The sequence below is a fragment of the Perognathus longimembris genome, chromosome 4, assembly GCF_023159225.1.
Source record: "Perognathus longimembris pacificus isolate PPM17 chromosome 4, ASM2315922v1, whole genome shotgun sequence".
In the NCBI taxonomy this organism is placed as follows: domain Eukaryota; kingdom Metazoa; phylum Chordata; class Mammalia; order Rodentia; family Heteromyidae; genus Perognathus; species Perognathus longimembris.
In genome coordinates this window covers 71,721,035-71,746,381 of record NC_063164.1, presented here as the reverse complement: position 1 = coordinate 71,746,381, position 25,347 = coordinate 71,721,035, and the positions used below count along the sequence as shown (strand labels likewise).

Below are 25,347 nucleotides of genomic sequence, written 5' to 3'. Positions count from 1 at the left end.
TGCCCCATATTTAAGGAAATGGAAGGACTTGGAAAAAATTATACTAAGTGAAGTGAGCCAGACCCAAAGAAACATGGACTCTATGGTCTCCCTTATAGGGAATAATTAGCACAGGTTTAGGCAAGTCACAGCAGAGGATCACAAGAGCCCAATAGCTATACCCTTATGATCACATAAGATGATGCTAAGTGAAATGAACTCCATGTTATGGAAACAATTGTTATATCACAGTTGTAACTACTTTCAACGTCCCATGTGTATCTGTAGCTTCTACTATTGATGATGTTCTTGTATCACCTTCCTGTGGTTGTATGTACACTATCTCTATAATCTTATCTGAGTATATTGAAAACCGTCTATACTGGTATTAGAACTAGGAAATTGAAAGGGAATGCCAAAATTGAGAGACACAGGGTAAAAAAAGAGAAACAACTACAAAAGCAATACTTGCAAAACTGTTTGGTGTAAGTGAACTGAACACCTCATGGGTGCAAAGGGAAAGGGGGAGGAGGGAGGGGGGAATGAGGGATGAGGTAACAAACAGTACAAGAAATGTATCCAATGTCTAACATATGATACTGTATCCTCTCTGTACATCAGTTTGATAATAAAAAATTTGAAAAAAAAAAACCTGATCACACTAAGCCATAATAGAGTTTAGTTTGTCTATCTACCCTCCACCACTGAACAAGGCACTTATGAATATTCTGCTCTATACCCATTGGTTATGAAGTGTTTTGCTTCCTATCCCTGTGTGAGCACCGTTCCATCTATCCATATGGATAATTTTTCATCATCCTCATTTCTTTCCTACACATGTAGTTATCTGAATCCTCAAATATATCCCGCTATAAAACTCTGCATTTTTCTGTATGTTGTTCTCTTTCCTGTCATTCTGCCCTGTAACTGCATATTAGTTTTGTCCCCTCTGAATCATTAGATTCATTTCTTCAACCTAGTGGGTGGTGTCTACCAAGTTGTAACCAGGTTCACCCTCTCTTCATGCAGTTTGGAAACTCTCCGAAGACAATAAGCCAGAGAAGTTTTAGGACTCATCTCATTTATTTCCTGTTCCTCAGAGATTATTGTTCTGCTCTGGTATGCTTAGTATATTTTCAGGTTTTTTTTCTCAGGGAAGTGTTTTAGGAGTTGTTTTTTTAGATCAGGCAAGAAAGCAAACCTGACCTATTTCCTTCACTTGATTCAAAGCTAAATAAAGTCTCTGATTTTTTTCCTCATCAAATTTAATATACAATACTGTTTCTTTTTATCATGAGAATATAAACAAAATTTATTTTTCCTGTATTTTCTCATTATTAGTGTTGAAGTAAGTGTTCTTCTGTTACTCTTGTTATCTCTGATATTCTTGTTTTGCTTACAAGTTTTTATGGCTCATAGCGTCAAGATTTTGAAGCTAACTTTCTTTCTTTCTTTCCTGTCTACCTTTCTGCCTTTACTGAGATATGTCTGGGCAGTGTTCCTGAGGTTTTTTTTGTTTTGTTTTGTTTTGTTTTTGCCTAAGGTTAGTACTTAAACATTTAAGCCACAGATCCATTTCTGGGTTTTTGGTGATTAATTGGAGATAAAAGTCTCACAGACTTTCCTGCTCAGTCTGGCTTCAGATCACAATCCTCACATCTCAGCCTCCTGAATAGCTAGGTATACGCCACTGTTGCTTGGCACATTTTAACATTTTTTTCACATACCTTTTCATTTTTCCCTCCATTCTTTTTCTATCTTGCCCTTTTTTTTTTTAAGGGACAAAGGATTTATTTTGATTCATTACTTCAAAGGATTCTGTTCTCCATTCCTGAGACCAATGAACTGGACACAACATGACCACAGTGGGAAATGGAGCAGAGAATTACCACACCTCCTAGTAGCCAGGAAGGAGGCTAAGGGAGACACTGAAAATAACAGAGAGAAGGGAGGGAGAAGAGCAGAGGGAGAGGGAGGAGGAGGCATAGGAGGAGGAGGGAGAGCAGAAGAGATTCCTGGTAGAGCCTTCAAAGACATACCCAAAATGACCTGTTTCCTCTGCCCAGAAGTCTACAAGTGTTCCACAACAGCCCAGTCCACTGGGGACAAAGTTTTAAAAGCAGGAGTCTACTGAGAATATTACATTATCAAAACACAAAAACATGAATATATTCTAATAAGCAAGTTAAAAACACACTAGATATGCATGCACATGTGAAACGTTTTTGAAAATGCTCGGTATCTTGACATTTGGTCATTTATTTCTAATTTTAAAAATATACATGCATCTTACAGCAAACTATAACATTATTTAATATACTTTCTAAGCACCTTCTGTTACTTGTAAAGATATGTTCATCAGTAACCTGAATATAGGTAATTTGAGAAGATATATTGAAAGGAACACTTTTTCCACATTATTGAAAATATTTCACTAGTAGCTACTTACATAAAATCGGTAAACTCTTTCATTAAGGAGCTTCTCATTTTGTTCCTTTTCTTCTGTTGATTCCTTGTTGCCCCTTCTTTTTATTAAAAAAATATATTATTTTCTGAGAAGCTGTGCTCTGTGCTGAAAATAATGTCATGAAAAGGACAGGTAAAACCTTTGATGTCTTTAAAATATTATACGAGAAAGTAATACATAAAATTGTTAAAGATACTAATTTTCTTGCTATGAAGAAAAATGCTGTGCATCTTGAAGTGATATTTGAGCTAAAATACTGATTTCTGTATCAGAACAGCATTTCCTCTAGTAGTAACAGGATGGTGCTGTGTATTCTACCCTAGACTGCATGAACTGTAAAGTATGAGCAAGATCAGCCATTAGAAGAACTAGAAGGAGCAGTGCAGGACGAGAGAGCTGCAGAAACTCCAAGACAAAGTATGTTTCACTTACTCAGGGTCAGAAAGGACAACATGACTGAAGAATAATCTTTGAAGAAAGGAGCACAATATAAACTCAGATGTCAAATCACTTAGGCATAAAGGGCTAAATCTTAGGTTATATCTCTCCTCTCTTCTTACTTTTGAAACTTTTTTATACCTGACCTACTTACAAAATTCCCTTTGTTACCATCTTTGCTAGACTTGAATGTTAGTCTCTGTCTCTCTGTCGCTCTGTTTCTCTCTTTTCTTCATCTTAGGTTGTTACATGTTCAATCTCTACTTTTTATAACAATTGTTCAACTTTCCTAGTGTTCCTATACCAGTTGCTAGCCATAAACTTTTGCTTTACTTGCAAAAGTTTCTCTTTTTTTTATATCATTCTATCTAATTCAAATTTTTAGTTTATTAATTTTTTTAAATTTTATTTTGTTTTGTTGTAAAGGGGATGTATAAAAAATAAGCATTTTCCACAGTCTAAAGCAACTGTGGGGCCACTTCTGTCTGCACTTCCTGGATCTTACATCTTATAACCTATAGAAAGAAAACATGGCCCATTATTCCATTTATGCCTGCTATGAATTGTCAAAATTAAATAGAAATAAGAAGTTTTAAGAGAAAGTTTTAAGGGATCCAAAATCAAATTGGTAGCTTTTAAAAATAACAGTCCATGGGGCTGGGGATATAGCCTAGTGGCAAGAGTGCCTGCCTCAGATACACGAGGCCCTAGGTTCGATTCCCCAGCACCACATATACAGAAAACGGCCAGAAGCGGCGCTGTGGCTCAAGTGGCAGAGTGCTAGCCTTGAGCGGGAAGAAGCCAGGGACAGTGCTCAGGCCCTGAGTCCAAGGCCCAGGACTGGCCAAAAAAAAAAAATAAATAAAAAAAATAACAGTCCATGTTCAGCACAGCAGTAAGGGAAGTACCCTCCTAAAGTATAAATAAGGCTTTGTCATTCGTCTACTTGCAGTTTGGTGGTAGCTACTCATTGCAATTAAAATATAAATCAGAAATAACCATAGCCAACAAGGTTGACACAATTCCCTCCCCTTCTATTTCTGCAAACTCACCTCCTGCCCTCTGCCTCCTCTCCTACTCTAGGTACACTCCCTTACTCTTCATCTGTTCCTTCAGTTCCTTTACTGTTTCCCTCCCAGTTCTCTTCTCAAGGCCAAATTCTTTCTCAGCATTTTGCTTAAGTATCCACCTCCTCAGAGAATACTTCTAAAGGAGATCTTCCTTACCTCTCTCATTTATGCCTCTTGGACCCTTGTTTATTTTCTTTCTGACACTTTTTATGACTTGCGGTTTTATTCCTGTATCACATTTTTGTTATTGTTGTTTTTCATCTATACCCATCCCTACAATATAAGCTTCTGGAGATGGGTATCTGATTTCCCCTGTTCTTTATAGTATCCTTAGAGCAATAACTGATTGATAATAGATCCTAATAAAAGATTTAAATAATTTCATTCAAGTTTATGCCTAATTCATATGTTTTAATAGATGAAGAAATAAACAGAAACAAGAATAAACAGAACAGGATTTATAGCAGTATAGAAGTTTGAACTCAGAACCTTGATCTTGGTAGGGTGGTATGCTATGACTTGAGCCCACACCTTCAGCCCCTTACTGTGTGTGTGTGTGTGTGTGTGTGTGTGTGTGTGTGTGTTTAAGTCCTGGGCTTTGGACTCAGTGCCTGGGCACTGTCTCTCGCTTCCTTTTGCTCAAGGGGCCACAGTGCCCCTTATGGCTTTTTCTATTTATGTGGTGTTGAGGAATCGAACCCAGGGCTTCAAGCATGTTAGATAAGCACTCCACCACTAAGTCACATTCCCATTGGGAATTTGGGGGGTTTTGTTTGTTTTTGTCAGTTGTGGTGCCTGAACTCTGGGCCTGGGCGCTGTCCCTGAGCTCTTCAGCTCAAAGCTAGTGCTCTACCAGTTGAACCATAGCACCACTTCCCCTCTTACCTTTTGATGGTTATTTTGGAGGTAGAGTATATTAAAATCTTCTACCCAGTGGCATCCTCCAAATCTCACCATACTGAGTAGCTAGGATTACAGGCATGAACCACTGGTTCATTTAATATTTTTGTTTCAATTTTACTTATTTGCAACAATATTGCATTTTATAAGATTAATGAAGGCTTGCTAACATAAAATGTCCTAACCGCTCTATGATATATTCATATGAAATATATTTAAGACTGCCTAGAATTTTCTTAGAAAAATGGAATTTATGTAGTAGAGAAGTGCTTGGAATATCTGATCAAGCTCTTGTTGAAAATATGAAATAATATAAGATTTTTTCTCTTTTTATTGCAACATTAGTCATCTAATACTACAAAGTAGTATCAGTTTTATTATAATATCTAGCACTCTTTAATAATTTTTAAAAATTCTATTGTCTTTTAAAGTGTGTTGCATCCTGTTTTGGAGTATGTTGTGTTGAGGTGTTTGTAGTTTAAGTATTCAAATTACAACTGCAGTTTTTTTTGAAGTACTTATCCCTAAAATATTAGAATTATTACTAATATATTTTTAACTTATTTTTCATTAACAGTAAGAAATAACTTTAATTTCCAAATATCAAGAGTGATGGCTTCAGGATTCTCTTCTTACATTTTGTTTTTGCCAGGAAAATTTATCATTACATTTTGTAGTTGCCTGCTGTGTTTAATAGATGGTTTACATATATGCATATGTTTTTCTGATTCCATGTTGAATGCCTTTCTGATAAAAAATATCAATAGCTAGCAATACTGTCTACCCATAACCTAGAGTTAATGTACTCCCAAACATTCTGTAATCTATTTCAAAGATTTTAGATTGTTAGAAACTGGTTTATTAGTTGATTCACTAGTCAGACTCATCATTATTTATCTTGAGAATTACAAAAATAAAAATGTATCCCAATTGATCTTGAAAACAAACTCTACACAAAGAGTAAAATGTTTGGTTGGTATCTGTGTATAGTTAGAAATAACAAAATCTTTGTCTTTTTATTCTGTATCAGTTGCCATGGGAATGTTTTCATTATCATTAGGTTGATTTACCTGGTGATAAAAATTACTTGCAGCATTTTTTCTCCCAATGTTTAAAGCTTTCTAACCCAACTGAAGTGTTTTAACCTCAGACTCCTTCCAGATTCCCAAGAGCTTCTCCAGGCTGAGTGTTCTTCAAAGTCAGAGATAACACATTAAGTTGTTCCGTGTTCATGTTGAGGTCATTGCCTTGCTTTTTTTCTCTACTGGGGAAGAAGTAAATCTTTAAGCATTTTAGTCATCAAGGATAAGGTCTAAATTATAAGCTAAAAATTTCCAAGGACATTTACCTAATAAAATAAATAAAGTCAAAGGCTTTCTTAAATTTTTCTGTTTAGTGTTCTGGGCATTTTTGCTATGAAATACTAAAATTCATGTTAGCGAGCACAGAAAAACAGTATCTATTTTGAATACATGAACTTCATATACTTATAGATTAAATGTTCAAATTTGTGCTTCTAAGTAAATATACAATTATGTAGATTGACTGGAACAAACATAATTTTGTCCTTTCTAAGTGCTATAATTGCTCCTGTTACTTGATTCAATGGTGTCCAAAGTTATCCCACAGATTTAAAGTGAACATGTAATGTATTATTTATGTTTGAACACCTGGACATATGGTAGATGTTTTTTAATTAACATGTACTTTTAGTGGCTGAATATTAAAATACAAAGATGTATGTAAACACAGGTCTCACAGTCACTCAGCTTTACTTGCTTGGAGGTGCTCTGCCCTGTGAGCTATGCTGGTTAATTGGGCATGGTCTCTCCCAGATTGTTGTGCCCATGCTGACTTCAATTGTTGATCCTCCAGGTCTCAGCCTCCTGAGTAGCAAAGATTACAGATGGCAGTTACCAGATCTCAACTCCTTGCATACAAAGAATATTTTTAATAGGTCACCAAAGAAAATCAATAATGATATTTTTGTAAAAAGGCTCCCAATTTCACCATTTTATAGGTACTAACATACAAGAGCCTTATCTGAGATACTCAAATGTCACTTAAATGTTTTTATAGTCAGAAAATGTTCTTTCACTCACTTCTCTTCACTTAACAGTGAAGTCTTAGAAATCTCTCCACATTGTTATCTCTGCTAAGTGTTAATCTCTTTCAATGTTTAATTTATTTATTCATTCTGTAATTAACTTAGGCTCTTGGCAGTTTTTTCCTTTAGTGGTCAAAGACAATAATTTTACTTAATCTTACTTAGCATCTTGTGAATAGATATGTTTTTTTTTCTCCAAATATACTGAAAAAAAGGAATTATTGTGTCAAGGGATATATGTATTTAAAATTTGTATAGATAATGGTTCTATGAGTTAAAAATCAGTTTTTATTACTTTATTTTGTATTTCTAATTAATGTTGAGATAATGCATCATGTCTTATGTTTACTGCTTTTTGTATTTCTTCTTAGTCTATCCATTTGGGATGAGGGTCACTCTTGATCTGTTCCTAATTGGCTTGCAACTACATTTTATACATCCCAAATATCAATACTTTACTTATATGTTTCAGATATTTTTCCCAGACAAATCAATTTTTCCAAATTGATGTTTGCCCTTATTAGGCAAGTGCTGTGCCAGTTGAGTGATGCCTTCTGACCTTTCTGCTCTACTTACTTTTGAGATGTTATTGTGGTTTTACCCAGGACAGAATGAATGGTAAACCCCATATTTATGCTTTCTTCCATACATGGAATAACAGATATGCACCACACCTAATTGTAGAATTGTGATGGGAGGGTGGGGACAGAGGAGCTAGGCTGGTTTGAAACATCAGTCCTACTGATCTGTCATGTAGCTAGGGTGACTTGTGTATACTTGCATACCCAGCTGTTCTTTGAGGTGGAATCTTGCTAATTCTTTGCCCAGACAGGCTTCAAAGAATAATTCTCATGATCTCTGCATCCTGAATAGCTAAGATGATAGATTCAAACAACTTGTGCCTGGCTTAAGTGATTTTTAAGACTATGTATAGTCATTTTTCACTGAACAGAAAATATTTAATTTTTATAGTCACATTCATGCATCTTTTTTAGTGGGCTTGTTTGTTTTTTAGTTTTAGGGTTGTTTGGTTTTTTTTTTGTTGTTGTTGTTTTAGGTTTTTGGGGGGGGGGGTTTTGGCCACTCCTGATACTTGAGCTCAGAGCCTAGGCACTGTCCCTGAGCTTCTTTTGCATTTCTTTTCCATTGAGCCACAGCACCACTTCCAGCTTTTTCTGTTTATGTGGTACTGAGGACTCAAACCCAGGACTTTATGAAAGTTAGGCAAGCACTCTACCACTAAGCCACATTCCCAGCCAAAGTGTTTGTTATATACATTTTTTGTAGAAGGCTGTCATGAGCATAGCACAGAGAAATATATTGTTATATTTTCAAAATATATTTATATTTTACTTTTCTTTATTATATTTAAATCATGAGTTATCTGGAATGCACTTTTATGAATATCATGACTTTTGCAAGTAACTTTTCTTTTTTCTATATTAGTATTCAATTCCTCTAACACTTTATAGAATTTTCCCTTGCTTTTCAATTTACTTAAAAATGCTACTGGGTGCCAGTGACTCATGCCTGTAATCCTAATGATTCAAAAGACTGAGGAGTTAAGGATCACAGTTCCAAACCAGCCCAGGAAGTCTGAAAGACTCCATCTCAAAAAAAAATAGAAAAAGGAACAACAATTGGTCTGAATGTGTGGCTTCTGAGCAAGCAAGTCAGACAAGCAAATGTGAAGTCCCTAAATTCAAGTCCTGGTACATAAATACGTGTGTGCGTGTGTTTGTGTGTGTATGTGTGTGTACGTACATATATACACATGTATACACACAAACCATCATTATTTTGAATTAAATTTTAAATTTTTATTCTTTGTGCTTGCTCCCTTTTATACTGTTGGCCAGTGTCTTTACCAATACTACAATCCTTAGAATTAGATTTAGCAATTTTCCCTCTTTGTATTTGCGTATCATTTGAAGTCAATCTCTTTCTCATTGGTTCTGAATTTTCAGTTTGGGTTTCCTGGGTAAATAATTTTATTGACTTAAAGTACTGACAGTTTTGACTTTTATTCTATTAGATATTCTTCATATAAGAGTTATTTGTCTTGTTAAATATTTATGACCAATCTAATTTTACAGCTGTGAAAGGACTCATTTATATTAACTTATCCAAAAAGATTTTGTCTGTCCTTTCCAGTTTCAATCCAAATACAATTCTTTTGCATTCAAATTGTATTTTAGTTAATTTTTCTAGTTTCAGTGCATCCCTCCCTCTAATTTAAAAACTACATATATGAACAATCCTTTGCCCTAAATTAATTTATTCCAACTCCTTTTTAATGCCAGGGAAAGACTTAAAAAGTAGAATAGTTTATTATAACATTAACCTTTTCTGACCTGATAGAGAAGTGTTTTCCCCTTTATTTTTATATTTAATCACTTATGTTTTGTATATCATAAGTTCATGTTTGTCTCCTCAACATTTTAACTCTTTCAGGTCAGATTATTTCTTCTGTTTCTCATATACTCATATTTCTTCCTTCCCCCATACCCCTAACCACACATTCCTTAACTTTATATATACCTTTTGTCCACATCTTCAATAACAGTTTCTATAACTCAAATTTTATTGCCCTCTGTTTTTTGCTTACTCAAACCTTATTCCTGTTTCATTTTTTCTTGTTTCTTACATTTTAAAAACTTATTTTTAAATAATTCCATGCTTATGTAATAGTTACAATAGTACAAACATTTCTTTTCTCAGTTTCAGTGATTGTTAACATTTTGTCACATTTTGCTTTGTCATTCTCCTCCTCTGCCCCCTTTGTGTATTTGCTTATATTTTCAGAAAAATTTGATGTTAAATTTCAAACATTGTACTGTTTGGTTTGTGCTTTTCCTTGGCTTGAACAATATAAGCCAGGTCAAACCAACTCTGTCCAGATTTGTCTGGTAAACCAAGTTCAGCAGGATAAATTCGCACTTTGAATTCTATAGAGTATTCATAATTACTGGCCCAAACTGTCTTTCAATACTATGTGAATGATGTTTTTAAATTTACAAACATCTAGGTATTAGGGGATATCATTTTTATGATATTGTATTTTTATAAGAATTTGATCATATGAAATGTTTTCTATTATTTTAGTTGTTTGGAATTAAGAACTTTATAACCAGCTATTCATTTAGCAATAATTTATAAAGTGCTTATCATGTGCCAGACACTGAGCACTTTACCAATGTTTATTCACTTTTCTTAACACTGCTGTATGGTAGGGACTATTATCCTCATTTTCCCCATGTAGAAACTGATGGTTAGTGAAGTAACACACCCTAAATTACACATGAATCAAGTACCACAGCTTGGATTTTAGTCCTATCAGTGTGTATTTAAAATTCATGTCCTTAACATACCACGCTAATTTTTCTAATCTCATATCCTGCTTTTAAAAAATGTATATCTGTCATTCTTATAGATTTATATAGTGACTTGTATATTTCCAGTATATTGAACCTGTTTGTACTGTTCAGAACTTATATATGTTTATTAATTTCTTGAATATCTGAAATTAATTAGTTTCTGAGTTATGTTTGCTCATATCAAATAAGGAGATGTTTATTATGGCAGCATCCATTTCTTATTGTAACTCTTACATTTTATGAAAACTATTTTATTTTATCTTAGATCTATAGTTCTTTGTATTGTAAAGTGATGAATGGAGGGGGATTACAGTTACAAAAGTAAGGTAATGAGTACATTACTTTTTTTTTGGCCAGTCGTGGGCCTTGGACACAGGGCCTGAACACTGTCCCTGGCTTCTTTTTGCCCAGGGATAGCACTCTACCACTTAAGCCACAGGACCACTTCTAGCCATTTTTTATATATGTGGTGCTGGGGAATCGAACCCAGGGCTTCATGTATGCAAGGCAAGCACTCTTGCCACTAGGCCATATTCCCAGCCCCATGAGTACATTACTTTTTAAACACGGTTTTCCCCTCCCTCATATACTCCTGATTGCCCCTCCCAACTCCCCTTCCCTCAAGTTCTAAAGTTCATTTCCAACATAGTGTATGACAACTACTTTAGACTGTTGTTAGGCATATCTATTTTCAGCATGTTTATCAGTAATGGGTTTTCTATTTCATATTTTTATCAATATATTTTTACAATAAGAGAAAGTAATGGAAATAAACCTTAAGCCCAAACAACCTCATTATTTTAACATGAAAGGCAGACTCTCAGTCACTATATCAATGTATATACATATATATGTAAATGTATATTTTTTCAGCAATAGAGAGCCTCCTAACAAAATCTGAACCTATAGTTTATCCATTGATGGAAAAGATTTATAAAAAAACAATCATTTTAAAATGTTCATAACATTTTGTTGTAATTTATAATATATGAATGCACATTAAAATAGTTTATAGATCAAAGCATTTCTCAATTTGTGTAAATTGCCCTTATGCTGTTAATCTAGTATCAAATGTTTCCTTTTCCTTTCTTTCTTACCTTCTTTCTTTTGTTCTTTCTTGCTTTCTTTAGAGAGTACTTTTTTTACAAGAACACAAAGCACTTAAAAAATGCAGAAATAATTTTGCATCTAAATGCAGAATTACTCAAGATTTTTAGGATTAGCCCTAGGATTTCCCTCATTGACTTTAGTTTTTAAGAGACTAATGTTCAAGTTTTGTTTTCTACATAGTTTTCATAGAGTTTCATAGTTTTCATAGAGTTTCATTGAATTCGTGGGTGAATTAATCAGTTTATGAAGTACATTATTAAATTTCTAAATCAGACCAAATATATGTTTGGCTCACAGCAGAATTGATTTTTGGAATTATGCAACTAATAAGAGCAGAGATAAACATTCCAGCTGTTTTAAAAAGGAAATCCAGTTTTGATTAATGCAGAGAATTTTTTTAGTGGAGGTCAGTTAGGAGTTTTCTCTGTAGTTCAAATCAGAGTATGTTCTTCCAGAAAATAAAGGTAAAACCACACAAAAAAAAAGCTATTCTACATCTGACAAATATCATTATCTGCATATAACTACATAGGAATGAAATTGCTTTTGTAAGTTCAGATGCATGTATGCAAACATTGGTTTGTTAGTGATGTCATTTCTCACTAGAGCTGTTCTCAGCTTATTGCATAGATATTTACCTTGTAATCTAAAGACTGTCATGTTTTTTTTATATCTTAATACTAAAGTTCTCTTCTTCTACCTAATTACATTATTCCTTTACTGTGTCCAATTTCATTAAATGTATACAAGATTAAAATGGAAATTTTGAAGTCATTTTTTTCTTTCCTTTTTTCTTCCTTTTTTTTTCTTATTTGTTGTCAAAGTTATGTACAGAGAGGTTACAGTTTCATACATTAGGTAATGGATACATTTCTTGTACTGTTTGTTACCTCCTCCCTCATTCCCTCCTCTCTCCCTCCCCCTTTCCCTCTCCCCCATGAGTTGTTCAGTTGGTTTACACAGGATAAAAAGACAAACGACTACAAAAGCAATACTTGAAGCCATTTTTATAAAGTCTTTTCTTGCTTTTGTAGCTTATTTACAAAGAACAGGACCCAAATAATGCATCCAGTTCCTGTGGACTAGATGTTTCAAGTGTTTCCAAATGTTAAACAAAACATTCAAAAATTTAAATATATTTTAAAACTTTTAACAATAACATGCATACTCAGATGTGTTGTACTGAATTGTAAAATGTTAGAAATCAAAAATATAAACTCTGCTGTTAGTTTATGTTTTTATGGACACTGGCTAAAGCTTCCATACTATTTTTTATGTAAGCATTTGAGCTTCTTGTAAGTCATTACCATTTTCTTAGATTTAAATTTGTATCATTATATTATACTCTTATAAAATGAATTTTCATAAATGAATATCTTTTCCTGTTTTATATAATAGAAGCTCCATTTAAATTTTATCTGACAGTAGTAAATACTGATAAAACAATAAAATTTATGGATCCAGTCTCATCTATTAATTTTGCAAATCAAGATATTTATGTTCAGTTTAAATGTATTGTACAGTTACACAATGAGAAATTTTAAAATACTAAACTTTCTAATACGGAGTTCACTGTTCTTTTTTTGATTTGTTATATTGGCTTAGTTCCTTATTTATGTTATGCCATTTATCATTTAATAACATGATCTGTCTACAGGCCTTCATTATTTATTTAACAGGTCATTGTCTATGTTCCAGGCACTGTTCTAGACGCAAGGAATTGTAGCTCTTAAAGCTAGAAATTTTCCTAAAACAAAACAGAAAAATGGAGATTATATCCAATATCATTTTTTATTGAATACACACCTGAATTTTGCCCTCTTGTATTTGTGTTCTACTCTATGGTATATATATATATATGGTGTATATATATATGTATGTATATATATTTATGGTTTATTTATTTATTTGGGGGAGCAATAAAAGTTCTATTTCGAAAGATGAGAAAACTAATTCAACATAAAGCATCTTGTATTTCATGTACCTGACTGTGGTTGGCAGTGACAAACACAAAAATAAATGAAACAAAGAATTTATTTACATTAAAACAGAATATAAAAGTGTTGCACAGCTATAAGCTACATTAGGATGAGGGAAGCATGAACAAATAACTCAGAGCAGGAGGACATAAGATGGCTTCAAGGTAATCTATGCCCAGGGAAAACACTTGTGTAAGCAGAGACTTGTGAACATTGAAGTCATTTCCAATAAACTAGTGCAGCTGGATACTACAGTGTCTTGGGAGGGGGGCTGAGGCATTTTTAGGCATCAACAGCTGATTGAAAAATGGAAGGGAAGTAATGGAATCTGAGGACATCTTATTTTAAGCCCTAAGTATTTTTCATACTTCTCCCTCATTAGTATTTTTTTTCTATGTAAGGACTGTATTTTATACTTCCCTATCTTATGGCGTCTAGCTGAGTTCTGAGCCTGCAAAAGTCTAAGTGTATGCTTATTGACCAATCGTGCTCATCGTTCAGTCAACAAATATTTCAACTGAAGCATGTATACAGTTCTGTACTAAGTGGCATGAGAAGCCAAATGATTGGTTACAAGTCCATCTTTAAGGAGACACTGAACTCAAAGAAAAAATCTAGCAAAGAGTTTTGTCTGTTATAATGACTGTGCTCATTAAGCTTACTTTCTTATCAGAGGAGACAGACAACAGTAGGATAAATTCTGTGTGTGAGAGAGAGAGAGTGTGTGTGTATGAGTGTGTATGTGTGTGTGTGATATGTTAGATCATGATAACAACACCTGTGGAGAAAAATTGTAGGTAGTGATATAAATCATTGGAGCTGGAAGAAGTAACGTTACTGAATTTCTCCTGCTTTGGTGTCTTCAACTGTAGAACAGAAAGTTGAAATAAAATTGCCTGCCTTGTTACCGTTTTATACATATTAAGTTACTTAATATGTATAAAATATTCCATGTGGTTCCTAGAAGATAGCAGCATAAGTGTTAATACTGTGGTTCCTAGAAGATAGCAGCATAAGTGTTAATACTGTGTACACATTTAGCTAAAATAACATTAGTATCATATTCATTTTCTTTTCTTTATTGTCAGACTTCTTTATTATTAAAGGATATGCTTTCCAAAAGTTTTAAGTACCTTATCTAATCTCCCTAACCTATGTCTTGCTTAAATGCACTCACATCTAAAATTACTTTCTTACTGAAATGAATCATTATCTTTTATAGTATCTTTTCTAGATAACACTATTAGCTTCTCTAGATGCCCAGTCATCATTATTTTAGGCAGCAGGCATGCATCCATATCTTCCTGTGGAAAATATTTATTAATGCTTCATCACTTACCATATCTCAAGGTTAAAAGGTCTGACAAAATGAGAATTTTATGTTTGCTTACAAGCTAAAAATGGGTGTAATACTGGAAATGCTATTAACAGACAGAAACGTAAAGTCTTCAACATTAATCTTTGAGAACAGAGAGCATTCACATGGATTAGGTGGCATTTTAATACCCTTGTCAATCTTTGTTTGCCTATCTAACCTATATGTGTCCCTAGATTTATCTTGCCCCAGTTATCACCACCATCTTTAAAAGCTAAGTTAACTCTCCGCGCTCATTTAGCATCTCACACTTAACCTCTGCCATCGCTGATACCATTCCATGTTAACTTGACCCTTCTATTCCAAGCTTCACTGTCCACTCAGTAAGTTCCTTGAAATAGGGAAGAACATGGGATATATTTTCCTCATCACAAAACATGAAGGATGAATGAATGAATGATAGTTAAAACTGGCATGCTGACAAAGACTTCCAAGGCGAGGAAGTACCTTGTGGAAAAACTAGCATCTAGGATGTGAGCTTTAATTCCTCCCATTTAAAAACTTGCTTGTACCATTGCTGTCTATAGCAGTGGGCCTCTGGGTCTGACATAGCCCATCTATAATTACAAAGGGAAAAAAATCATTTCTGTACGATATAGTTATTTTTTTTATTTTCTATGACTGAAGGATTTGTACCTGCCATCCAGATCACAAATCTAATTATATTAGAGTATGAAAAACATCAAACAACCAGAGGTTGTCTAGTGACTATCGAAATAGATAAAATAAGATAAACAGTTATAACAATTATTTTACTTAAACTGAAGAAATATCTAGTTACCCAGCAGAGTCTAGCAACGTCCTCTTGAAGGCTAGGAGAAAATAGGATAAGGAGTTAAAAGGTCTCAAGTCTGCCTTTTCAAGATCTTCTGAAAGATTTTTCTTACTTGATAAAAGAAAACAACTTTTTTAATCCTGGGGGGAAAACAGTGGCATTTTATATATCTTAGTAATGAGTAGATTGTGCAATTTGGTTCCATAATTCTTTTATCCCAAGCTAAGTTCCTGAGATAATGGCAATGTGATATTGCTAATAATGGTGCTAAAGGACTGAAATCTAATGAGCATTCTCTGTATTCTCTCCTCTAACTCAAGGACCAATTCACTTGTAAAATAAGGTACCTGTGTGTTCATGGTTTTAGCTGCCTTATTGGTGTCACATACATATATACATAATTAATAATGCATGATAATCTACTGTGCATTCAGTTTCCACCCTTTTAAAGAAACTATGAAGTATAGATTAAATGATTAGTAAAAATGAGTTGTACCTCTAATCAAGGACTACAGTGAGTCCTTCCACTCTTATCTCAAGGTCCTTTCTATTCCAGAAATTGGAAACCCCAATGCCTACAGAGGCCGGACTGATGGGAATGAAGCAGGAAGCCACTGCAGTGAATTGGAAAGCCAAGTCCTTTCTGGAGGAGCAGCCACTGCTCTGTTTCAGATAATTATTGCAAGGCAAGAATGTTGGCCTAGTGTTACCACATTGTCGAGTTTCTCAGGTAAAGCAGGAAATGAAATTTTTCATGTGCAATCTGTTGACTTCAGTATTGTCAATTAATTCTCCTGCATTATTATTGTGAAGCCATGTACAAGCCAAACACTTTTGTAGGTGGAATTTGGCCTGAATTCCTCCTGATTATCCCTTATATGTTGCTTTTTTATTAGAGACTTTATTTTCTAAAGGTTTGCTCTGCTTTTCATATATCCTCTAAAGTATTCTATGCCTCATTTTGTGGTATTAAAGTTCCCTACCTCACTACCTTAAGAACTTTATGTGTAAGTTTTCATTAGTTATTACATTTTCTCTGCCACTCTCAACATTCCAGTGAGCAGTCAGTCAGTTATGTTCTAAGCAGAGTCTCCAAAAGAAACTACATGTGATTATCACTCAACATTTGAGGTATAAATGTTCCCTCATTTATTTTCTAATGTGTGAGTTCCATAAACACAATAAAAATATCATTTATGTTGGGTATACAGAAACACTCTTCCTCTTTTATACAGAAACACTCTTCCTCTTCTTGTTTCTGCAGAGACCTTATCAGATGTTCTATTCAGATGTTTTATTAGACTACAGCTCTCCTCTAAGTTTAATTGTGTTTGCTGGAGATTGATTGGATTTAAGTAATTTTATATATTTATATGATTTCAGAGACAGTATCTTTGAGGGAGTTTGTCAGTGACTGAGTTGTCTCATTTTTGCTTTAAGAGTACCAAGACTTACAGTGGTTTCAAGATTTAAATGTAACACCTAAAAATATAAAAGACGAGAAGAGAATATAGGAGACAAGTGGTAAGGAAAGAATTTAAAAAAATAAAACCTCAAAAGCATAGGCAACAAAAGCAAAAATGGAAAGATGCCATCACATCAGACTGAGAAGTTATTCTACAGCAAAGGAAAAAGTCAGCAGATTCACAATGCTAAGAAATGAAATCAACCTAAGTATCAACATATAGAATACAGAAAATGTGTTATACAATAGCTCACCTTATTCACCATTTTATTACATGCAGTTTTGACCAAGCTTGGTCAGTAAAGAAATGAAAATCAAAAAATTACATTAAGGCTGGGGATATAGCCTAGTGGCAAGAGTGCCTGCCTCGGATACACGAGGCCCTAGGTTCGATTCCCCAGCACCACATATACAGAAAACGGCCAGAAGCGGCGCTGTGGCTCAAGTGGCAGAGTGCTAGCCTTGAGCGGGAAGAAGCCAGGGACAGTGCTCAGGCCCTGAGTCCAAGGCCCAGGACTGGCCAAAAAAAAAATTACATTAAGTGCAGTAAGTGGGCCCAGAAAAACAAAGAATCCATATTTTATCTTATATGTGGAAGGTAAATTTAGCTTATGAACTTATTTGAAAAACAGTGCATGGGGCAAAGAATGTGGCTTATTGTAGAGTACTTGCCTATCATGCAAGAGGACCTGGGTTTGATTCCTTGATAGCACATATACATAAAATATAAAGGGCTGGGAATGAGGCATTATGTTAAAGTGCTTGCCTAGGATGTATGAAGCCCTGGGTTTGATTCCTCAGTACCACATAAATAGAAAAAGCTAGAATTAGTGCTGTGGCTCAAGTGTTATAGTGCTAGCCTTGAGCAAATGAAGCTCAGGAACAGTGCTCAGGCTCTGAGTTCAAGCCCCAGGACAGGCCAAAAAAAAAAAAACCAAAAATAAAATTTAAAAATAAATTAAAGGGGCTGGGGATATGGCCTAGTGGTAGAGTGCTTGCCTCGTATACATGAGGTCCTGGGTTCAATTCCCCAGCACCACATATACAGAAAATGGCCAGAAGTGGCGCTGTGGCTCAGGCAGCGTGCTAGCCTTGAGCAAAAAGAAGCCAGGGACAGTGCTCAGGCCCTGAGTCCAAGCCCCAGGACTGGCCCAGAAAAATAAATTAATTAATTTATTTATTAATTAATTAAAATACTGGCTGGTATGTACATGTACACAAAGTTATTAACTGAAATATAGTAGATTAATACAGTAGATTCAAGGAACTTAAACAATGTAATTCCTTAGAAAGGCAAGGTCAAAGTTCAGCAAAATAAAACACCAGGGAGTAAGTACTCAAAGGGGTAGGGTTGGGTCAAGGAAAAAAACAATGGACTAATAAAGAAAAGAGTGGGAAAGGCAGTCAAAAATCCAGTGTTAATTCTGCAAAATTAAAAAGTAAGGGAATGGATAGGTTCAAAGGGTTAGGTAAGAATGTTGAAAGGGGTGACACTGATATTTTATTCATAAACTGCCTTGTTAAATGGCAACACCTTTGTACAGCTACTTAATTTTTAATCTACCCTCAAAAAACAAAAATAAATGGAGTTTAGGGAATTATTAATTTCTAAGTTACTAATGACCAATATAAGGGAATCGTGTGGATGTTGACCTTAAAGACTTGTGTACAGAGTGTTTATTAATATCAAGCAGTAATTCTAAGTACAAATGCTGATTATATCACCTTAGTTATTAAACAGGCATATTCAACATTAAAAGAAAGGAAGGGAGAGAGGGAGGAAGGGAGGAAGGAAAGGGAAAAGAAGAGGGGGGGAAGGAGATGGCAAGGAGGAGGGTGGAGGGGAAAGGAGCAAAAGAAGGGAGGAATTCCAAAAATTTAATTCGTACATATCCATTGCACAACTTCTTTGATACAGAGAAGCTCTTGGTCAGTTGTGTCTTGCTATCAGTTATGTTTAAATTGTAATGTGATCTGAATATTTTCTTCCTAATTTTCTTAAAACCATACCTCTGAAAAACAAATGCTCAGGTGCTGTGGCTCATGCCTGTAATCCCAGTTATTCTGGAGACTGAGATCTGAGGATGAAAATTGAAAGCCAGCCTGGGCCAAATAGTCTGCCAGACTCTATCTCCAATTAAGCATTAAATATGCTGGATTAAAGATGTGATTCGAGTGGTATAGCACTAGCAGGAACAAAAAAAAACAAAAACAAGTTAGAGCTTGAGATCCTGTCCTTAGTTCAAGCCCCAGTGCCAGAAGGGGGAACAAAAGTCAGATGGTTAATGTGCTTAATTTACATGAAGAAGTAAAACTTTTACATTTGTTGAAAGGGAGAGTGTCTTTACTGGCATGATAGGGGAAATGAATTAAACATCCACAGTACAGTACTGCACTCAATGAATCCTGGGGATTCATAGTTTTTCCTTAATAGTGGACTCTGTAGGAGCACATACCTGCAGGTACCAAGGCTCTACTATATCCACACAATGAAATACTATTCAGCCATTAGAAAAAATGAAATCCTTCTCCTTGCACCAACACGGAAGACATTATGTTAAATGAAATGGTTCCCACATGATCTGACTCATATGGAATATTAAAAGTGTTGACTGATGTTATCACAGTGAAAAGTATGAAAATCTATTGTGTAGCAATCTCACTGTAGTTAATGAAAATATATTGCATTGTTAAAAATGTAGATACTAGGTATTAAGTGTTCTCATCACAAAAATGATAATTATATGAGGTGATACATTTTATATGCTAAATCTAATCATTCCACAATGTATATTTACTTCAAACTATCATATACAGGATAAAACATGCAATATTATCTTGGAATTTAAAAATACATTTTTAAATTAAGAAAAATAACCTAATTTTCAAGGTTTCTAGGGGACAGATTAATTGGTCTTTATTTGGTACTGATTACTCCAAACAGGTGCTTTCATCTACTGCAAAATTAATTCCAGAGTGATGAACATTTTTATAGTATAATAATGTAGTATGCATGTTAGCTATTTTGGAATATTGCAAGTATAAACATAAAATTCACAATTATTTTGCTCTTGTAGTGCAGCTTAAGGAGAAAAGCAATATTGACGTACTTCATTTTTCAACAGTGATTTGACCTGCATATATTAAGCTGCATCTTACATAGCCAAAATACTAGTAATATAAAGATAAAACATGGAGCACACCTGTTAAGCTTGCTTACTTTACTTTTAAATAGATTATGCAAATGCAAGCAAGCATTTTTTACCAATATTCTCCAAAAGATATTTCATGCCACAGGAAAACAAAGATAACAAACTATGCTGAAATACTTAGAATTATTTCAAGTAAACTTAAGTTTTACATCTGAATTATACTGAGATCATTTTATTGACATTCTTTGAAAACCTATTTTTTAAAATAATTCTCTAAATTGTTTTTAGGATATATATTTGAGACTGGAGATTGATTATCCACTTTCTGACTTTTAAGAAAGAAAGCATTTTTTTTAATCTATAAACACAGACCCTCCCCTTGCAAACCTTCTGATTTTGAAGTTAAAAAGGGAAACTTTAACTTGAAATTCTGTGTCTCAACTGCTTTTTGTTTTTCACAGTCATATAGAAGGGAAAGGGAAAAGAGAAAGCTCAGCCATATTTTGTAACTCACATGAAAGAAAAGAACTAGATACTACAAAGGAGACCTGCAAGGGGAACCTACTGTAGCCTTAGAAAGTCAAAGATAGGAAGATGAGAGAGAAAGTAGTATGTAAAATGAAACAAATAGGGACTACTTTAATAAAGAAAAGAAGCTAGAAATTCCAAGCAGAAAAGTAAGAGTGATACCACAGGCATTCTAGAAACAATCAAAGGAATAGCCTTAAATTTTCTTTCTAATATTTAGATAATCTAGGTTAATAGTTTGCAACTCTCAATATCATTGTCTGTACTTGGCCAAACCAAGAGAAATAATAAGACAGTACTTGAGCATAAAGCTCCTCTAGTTCTTTAAAGGTTTGGGAATCATTCACTGGCTGCTCTATAAATATAACATTTAAGTTTGTTGAAATAATATTCTTCCTATACAGGTATAACACTTCTATTTCTGTAAAGAAATTTGAAAATACAAGAAAACAATCAAGAAAATGTCTTCCTACTACCCAAGTACATAGAGAAGTAACCGGGAAGATAGTGCTGTTGTGTTCCTATATTGAAATAACTAGTTGCCTTTTTTTTTCTTGACAAAAGATATTATTAAATTTTTTTCCTACAGAGCAACATTTAGGAGATACTGTGATGCTGTAGGGACTGGCTGTGGCAGGGCAGGGGTTCTGGCTTCCCAACTTTCTGTTCTCAGATGGAGGTGCTTCGAAGGATCTCATCTTTGGACTTTACAATGCCCACGTGAAAGGGGCTTCTTAGGGCTGATCTTAACCACTTGGTCCCAGAGCATCATGAGCTTTACTGTGATACCCAGCAGCACTCCCTGTCTGAACAGTACTTCACAATGTCATGTCATGTCACAATGCATGTCATCCCTGTCCAAGGGCCATCCTAATCTCATCCATATCATTTCAATTTTCATATATATGATGCCAAACAGAATAGTTAATAGCATTTCTAAAAATCAAGATTATCATTATGTTAAAAGTATTTTTTCACCTAACAATATCATGGTTCTTCCTAGGTGCTATTAAATTTTGTGTAGTGTAATTTGAACAGGTATCTATAACCATTTGGATACCATATCTAGACAATTATATATTAGCTTATTTTTTCTTAAAACAATGCTCTTGTGGAGATTATAGTATAATCTCTATTTAATAAGGAGCAAGTTTTAAATTTGCCTAAGGTTACAGGATAATAAAGGGTAGGGTCAAATCTAAACAGTCCAACTCTAGAGCTTACACTGTTAACCAGTAATACTACACAGCTTCTCAATACTGTCACCAAATTCTATCTTAGATTTCTCTGTTATTTCCAGTACAGCCCTGAGCTGCTATTATAATTTTGATTCTGTGTGTGGCATCTTAGCCTGGACTCACCTGCCAGCTCATCCCTATTCTCCATTGTGCTTGCTTTCATGACTGGGACCTCACTTGGCCACAGTTGGTAGCTGGACTTCCCTTTGTTCACATGATCTTCCCTCAAAGGAGCTAGTTCTGGTGCGAATGGCAAGAACATTTCAATAAACAAGGGTGAGCACGCAAGGCCTCTTGAAATTTAGGATCAAAACTTGAGTAGTATAACATCTGTTATATTCTATTGGTCAAAACAAATTGCAAGTTCAGCCAAAATTCAAAATAAGAATCATAAATCCCACCCCCAAATGAAAGGAACTGCAAGATATTTGTGGCCACTTTTAACATTTAATTCTCTGAAGGCTTCTGTGTGATTAGACATTTGTCTTTCTGAGCATAGAGTGGGGAGTAGGCCTTTATCTTGAGGCTGAGGTTGGGCCTCACTCTTGAGAGCCTGTCCTCTATGTTCAGAGTTTGAGAAAATGTACACTTCATCTGAATATATCCTCAACCATATGTTGTAAACTTTTGCCCTTTCTGCACTGAAACGGTAAGAATATATGGAACTAGAGAACTTGAGTTACCAAAGAAAGGATGTGCTTATTAAAAGTATTCTGATGCAGCCATATAAAACACTAATTACTTTGGGGGTTCTATTCATAAATAAAAGTGGATGACTTGAATTAATAGGTGAAGGATGAAGCTGATGTGGGAAGATTGAATAGGGAAAGGGCTAGCTAGCTAGGTAAAATGAAGGAGCTGCATGGATAACTAATATAAGAAGAAAAGATTATTAGAGGGTACATATCATTTACAGTTACTCTAACAAACAATTTAACAACAGCAGAAAGGTCATGGTTATATTTATTTATTTTCTAATCAAGGGGTAATTTTGTTGTAGCCACTTAGCTATTACTCTCCAAAGTGCTAATGATAATACTAGTTTTCCATGTAATATTACTTGTTGAGTACCTATTGTTTTAGACTTTACGTATACAAGCAGATTTTACCTCAGATTTCTCAATTAGAGAATATGAGGTATTCACTCTTGCCAGTGTAAAACTGGAGAGACTTAGTTTATTTTCAAAAAGTTCATGAGCTGGGCTGGGGATATGGCCTAGTGGCGAGAGAGCTTGCCTCGTATATGTGAGGCCCTGGGTTCGATTCCCCAGCACCACATATACAGAAAACGGCCAGAAGTGGCGCTGTGGCTCAAGTGGCAGAGTGCTAGCCTTGAGCAAAAAGGAAGCCAGGGACAGTGCTCAGGCCCTGAGTCCAAGGCCCAGGACTGGCCAAAAAAAAAAAAGCTCATGACCTAAGCTTATAGTCACAGTATACAAAGTATAAGTCATTATTTAGATTTTAATCACATATAAAATAATATCCATGCTTTCCTTAAACTCCATTCCCATCTTCATAAATAATCACTAGATGTCAATTCTAACTGTCTGTATATGTAAGTGTATCCACTGAACACAAGATCAATGTGCATTTTAATAGAATTTAATCATAGTATTATCACCAATTTTTTCTACTGTTAAGCAACATCATTTGACTTGGTTCAGAAGAATTTATTAACTATTGAAGCATAACTATTACTTATTTTATATTGTTACAATTTTGATGTTTACTCTTCATGATGTTAGAGATATAATTTTAAAATATTATATAGTGAGTTTATTCATTGATTGACAAAGTTACAGTAAAACAGATTGAGAAAAAGGTCTATTGCATTAATTAGTAATCTATTGAAATATGCTTACTTTTTGTGTTATTGTATTTTATTGTTATTTTAGTGGTTCCTTTATTAATCCATTTAAAACATAGATATAACCACTTTATAAATAAAGCTAATAGTTTACAAATGAAACTTAAAATTAACATGCAATATTTTATAGATGCCCTATCATAATTTTGCTACAATATGAAATTTCAGAAATGAATAAGCCCTTAGTATATGCCAGGATTCTATTAGGACTGAGAATATATAAAGAAAACGTCCCTGTTTTGAGAGTGTCTACATTCCTATGGGGAAACATAGTCAATAAAGAAACAAGCAAATAATAATATGAATATCCAGAAAATAAGAAGCATCTGTGAATTAACAAAGTGTGAGAGAATACCTTGGGTTTACATTATAGTTTTCTTGAGGACATCTAAATTGAACTTTGAATGGCAAGAAGAAGCCACTGCAAAAAATAAATCAAGTCACTAAAATTCAATTCATCAAAAGCCAATTTTGAGAAACTAGTCTTTAAATGGAAAAGTATTAGGAAACATAAAAATATTGGTGGAATTGTGAAACATAACTCCCTCAGAAAACGTGCAAAAACATACATACTTTTTGACTTTTATTATAGTTACAGAACTGTTTATGAAGTAAACACAAACTAAGTCCCTTTAATGAAGCTAAATGAACAAATAGGTCTCAGGAAAAAGGAAGATGTTGTATAATACATAGTTGTTTTAAAGCAGAGTAATTTTGAATTTGGAAAACAGACAAAATTGTTCAGTTTTTATTATAAAAACTATAAAAATAAAACCTAACTTCAGCTTTGATCATTAGCCTACTTAAGAGATAGTTTTCAGGATCTTAAAAGCAAATAGAATGAACTTCAATGTTAAGCAAAAGAGAACTTGGTTTGAGCCTAAATTGCATTCCCAGAACTAGCCTATGGTACTTTAAGGAATGGTACACACACACACACACACACACACACACACACACACACACACACACGCACACACACACACACGGAGCCCTAAAATTACACAGTTCTCTTTTTGCAAATAATTCTGAATGATTTAAGACAGGTATAGATTTATGTCCAGGGCTTTCTCTCAAATTTATTTGTAATTATGAAAACTTGGCATAAAACCTATACCTATAAAATAAATGAAAATAAATAAATTTAAAAATCTACCCAGCATTAGGTCATATTTTCAGAAAATATCTAATGTCACTAAAAACAGACCCAAAACAAAAAGTTACAAATAAGTATCAAATGTTTGATGGGTCACTATTCAATATTCACAAAGAAAAATGCACACATTGTATGTATTTAAAATATTAGGAATCAGTATGGCTCATTTGAAGAACAATTTTACAGTGTCTGTACTGTTGAAAATGTGCAGCCTCTACAATCCAAAATTCATATACTCAATATGCCTGTACATGAAAAGTGGCAGAGGAATATATCAGAATACCATGCAAATGTTTAAAATTAATGGGATGGACCTAGATATCTGCAACAGAGACATATCTGTAGAGTTATATAGTTATATTGA

At 34.2% G+C, this 25,347-nt stretch overlaps 1 protein-coding gene across 6 annotated transcripts in view; it reads left to right on the top strand.

Annotated features, from left to right (window-relative positions):
* Positions 1–25,347, top strand: part of Mbd5 (methyl-CpG binding domain protein 5) — a 352,039-nt gene that overhangs the window by 257,039 nt on the left and 69,653 nt on the right. For 5 of the 6 annotated variants that reach the window (XM_048345506.1, XM_048345505.1, XM_048345509.1 and 2 more), the window contains one exon: positions 16,134–16,307. The gene's annotated coding sequence lies outside the window, so the exon portion shown is untranslated. Of the gene's footprint in view, positions 1–2,769; positions 2,864–16,133; positions 16,308–25,347 lie in introns of all 6 variants that reach the window. The other variant, XM_048345507.1, reaches the window with a different exon arrangement.